The sequence below is a fragment of the Aplysia californica genome, unplaced genomic scaffold (genome assembly GCF_000002075.1).
Source record: "Aplysia californica isolate F4 #8 unplaced genomic scaffold, AplCal3.0 scaffold00289, whole genome shotgun sequence".
NCBI lineage: Eukaryota > Metazoa > Mollusca > Gastropoda > Aplysiida > Aplysiidae > Aplysia > Aplysia californica.
The window spans coordinates 863,525-867,628 of record NW_004797559.1 but is presented as its reverse complement, the minus strand read 5'-3'; the positions used below and the strand labels follow the sequence as shown (position 1 = coordinate 867,628).

General features: G+C 41.0%; 1 long non-coding RNA gene across 6 annotated transcripts in view; it reads right to left on the bottom strand.

Annotated features, from left to right (window-relative positions):
• The window catches only part of LOC101859252, a 13,555-nt gene that overhangs the window by 6,450 nt on the left and 3,001 nt on the right, over positions 1-4,104 (bottom strand). The window lies entirely within an intron of this gene.

The following is a 4,104-nucleotide window of genomic DNA, read 5'->3' as shown; positions in this document are numbered from 1 at the left end:
TTCAGAGAGAGAGAGAGAGAGAGAGAGAGAGAGAGAGAGAGAGAGAGAGAGAGAGAGAGAGAAATACAGACACAGAGAGGGGGAGAGAGAAGGGGGGTGGAGGTTGAGGCCCGGGTGACACAATTTCTGACAGAATGAAGGCGGCGGTGAGATAATTACAGAGGTCTGGAGGTCATGGAATGTGTGATGTGTAATGTGTGGTGTGTAAAATTATGTGATACGTGGTGTGTGCTGTAAATATGTGGTGTGTGTTGAGAAATGAATGTTGTGTATTATCATGTGATGTGTGGTGTGTAAAGTGTGCTGTAAAATTATGTTACAGGGTGATCCCACAAAAACTGTACAACTTGTTTTGTCAATATCTTCCTCCATAGTAAAGTTTTGTGTTTCAGATTTGAACATAACATTTGGAAGCCAAAAGGAATTTGTCTGATACATGTATTCATTTTAGATAAGTCCATTTAATTGTTTTGCTCTATACGGAGCATTAAAAAATCAACCCATTTTCAACCGTGTCACCAGTTTCATAGCATGACGCACCAGTTCACATTAGGCCTACCACTAAAAGTTGCAACAATCGCGTCATATTGCAAGCTACAGCAGTCTAATAAGTCAACAGAAGTCTGCAGATATTAGTTTTCTCAAATTTGGTTTGCCTGCTGAGATCATGGTTACGTTTAGTAAAAAGAAAAGAACTTTTTATATTGAACATTACCTCTCCACAAACCCACCATCCTTTACATTTCGTAAGTTCTGCGCATGGCATGGAGCAAATGCTTAGGTGTCCTCAAGACCTTTGGTGTTATGAGTTGAGAAGTTCCGTCAGTTTGGATCTATAGCGAATCAGAACTCAAAATGCCCTTTAAAATGACCACCTCATGTCGAACACGCACCGTGCACAGCCCTTTAAACGTCACTGGGGTGTTGATTTCAGTAGTCGAGTCCCATGAGACGTCTGTCCGTAGACGATCTGCAGGTAGGACTTTCCTACACCTCAACAGTCTGCATTGTCGTGGAAGATCTTAACCTATGACTGTACCACTTTCATCTTCGCTAAGCCAAGATCAGAGCCTGGCAATGTGTTCATGATTCCTCGATTTTCTTGAAAAGCAGGATCATTAAATTCCTCGATGACATTAACTGGTTTAGTTCAAAGCCCATGTTCACCCTGCGGGATATTGTTTCCGCGGCCCACACTCTGTCAGCCGAGTGCCTCTCGCGAACTCCCATCCATGGTAACATTTCCTCCTAAACATAACTAGCCAATTCTTCAAAACGCCGGTCTGCCAGGAAAGATTTCTGTAAGAAATATCAAACAGAACCATGGGTGACCTGAAACCTACAGGCAATACACATTTGAGCCATGCTGACTATGAATGTACTTACAGTAACTAGAGACAGTTTTTCTGATAACGTTACTGATGAAATATATGTATTACATAGTTTTATCCTTCAATAAAGTAAGCAGCTGAGAAGCCAAATTGGCAACTAGAGGCTTTCTTCTTGGGCCCAGCAGACAATTTCTTTTTGTAAAATCGCCGGCTCGATGGACATATGGACCGAGGTCAAGACAGTTAGCAGGAGACCAGACAAAGTGGATAGCAACATCAATGTGTGATATTATTTTATTAAAGCTGGGTACCCCGTTCGATGAACGGACTCAAAAGAATCGATCGTCAAGTCATTGAGGGAGCAGTTCGCACTGCAAGTGAACGGAAGTCTCACTTGCTTGCAATGGTGTCTCATAAGACGGACTTTCTCAAGATTAGATAAACGAAACTAACGAAAAACTTAAAATTAAACTACAGTGACTTCAGACTCCTTAATATAACAATGCACCCTTAAAATGATTCTGAACTACCGTTATTTATTTTTCAAAATCGAAAGTTAATTGGTTCGGAAGTTTTAGACAACCAAAGTAACGAACTTTCACAAATATTTTATCTCAACTGTAAGCGCATAAAGAAGATTTGTTTATTTCCGGCGGAAGAGCAATTTTTGTATCATGAAAACGAAATATGTCTTGAACACTGCATTGAAATGACGAACGGGAAAAGAGTAAACGGCCGATAGTTTTCTATTTCTCTAAAATATTTTAGGCGAAAGCAAGCACTTACTGAATCGATAGAAACTTAGCTTGTCTTTGAACTACCTTTAGTAATTTTTTCATGGGTCTACATTCCGTAGTTCTTTCAGCTTTAGAAAATAAGTACAGGAGTTTAAATATTTGGGAAGTATCTTCCCACAAAATGGACGTATGGACAAAGGAATAGAAACAAGAACTATGAAGGCAAATGCAGTGACCTACCAGCTAGCACCCCTGCTCAGTCACAAGAACATCCCAACCGAAGTGGAATCCCAGCTCATCAATAGCATCTTCATTCCAATATTAACGTATCAGTACCAAACATGGTCTCTAAACAAGGCAAACGATCTAAGAAAGAAAAATCAATAAATGCGAAATGAGGTGTCTCCGCAAAAACCACCAATGTCACCAGAAGAGACCGCATAAGAAACGAAACCATACGTCTATAAACTGGAATACCACCAGTAATAAAATTCATTTAGCGTCAAAGAGTCAAATGGTTTGGACATCTAACCAGAATGATCCGGAAACAACTAACGGCTAGAGCTTACAACACCTGAGAATCCGGCTTCAAATCAAGAGGAAGACCAAGAAAGACCTGGCTGAATGGGGTTAAAAAGGTCCCTGAACAACATAACATTCTATCACAGACGCGACACACCTTGCACAGGACCGAAACCTGCACCTCCCCGGGACATCCTAAGGATGCCAGAGGAATGAAAAGGTAAAAAGTAATAGTATGCTATTATATGATATGTGATGTGTGATGTGTGATGTCTGATGTGTGACATGTGATGTTTAATAATATGTTAGATATGTGACGTATGAAGTTGATGTCTGATATTATGTTGTTTATGATGTGTTGTATGTGATGTTTGATGTGTGGTGTGGGATGTTTGATGTGTGGTGTGTGATGTTTGATGTGTGGTGTGTGACGTATGATGTTCGTGATGTGATATTTGATGTGTGTGATGTGATGTTTGATGTCTGGTGTGTGATGTTTGACGTGTGGTGTGTGACGTATGATGTGCGTGATGTGATATTTGATGTGTGTGATGTGATGTTGGATGTGTGGTGTGTGATGTTTGATGTGTGGTGTGTGATGTTTGATGTATGGTGTGGGATGTTTGATGTGTGGTGTGTGATGTTTTGTGTGTGGTGTGGGATGTTTGATGTGTGGTGTGTAATGTTTGATGTGTGGTGTGGGATATTTGGTGTGTGGTGTGTGATGTTTTGTGTGTGGTGTGTGACGTATGATGTTCGTGATGTGATATTTGATGTGTGTGATGTGATGTTTGATGTCTGGTGTGTGATGTTTGACGTGTGGTGTGTGACGTATGATGTGCGTGATGTGATATTTGATGTGTGTGATGTGATGTTGGATGTGTGGTGTGTGATGTTTGATGTGTGGTGTGTGATGTTTGATGTATGGTGTGGGATGTTTGATGTGTGGTGTGTGATGTTTTGTGTGTGGTGTGGGATGTTTGATGTGTGGTGTGTAATGTTTGATGTGTGGTGTGGGATATTTGGTGTGTGGTGTGTGATGTTTTGTGTGTGGTGTGTGACGTATGATGTTCGTGATGTGATATTTGATGTGTGTGATGTGATGTTTGATGTCTGGTGTGTGATGTTTGACGTGTGGTGTGTGACGTATGATGTGCGTGATGTGATATTTGATGTGTGTGATGTGATGTTGGATGTGTGGTGTGTGATGTTTGATGTGTGGTGTGTGATGTTTGATGTATGGTGTGGGATGTTTGATGTGTGGTGTGTGATGTTTTGTGTGTGGTGTGGGATGTTTGATGTGTGGTGTGTAATGTTTGATGTGTGGTGTGGGATGTTTGGTGTGTGGTGTGTGATGTTTTGTGTGTGGTGTGTGATGTATGATGTGTGTGCTGTGATGTTTAATAGTATGCTGTACATGAAGTGTAATGTGTGAGACAAAATCACTGGCGAGTTTATACTCTGTCTATCACATACACGCGCATGTGCACACATTCACACACGTGCACACGAAA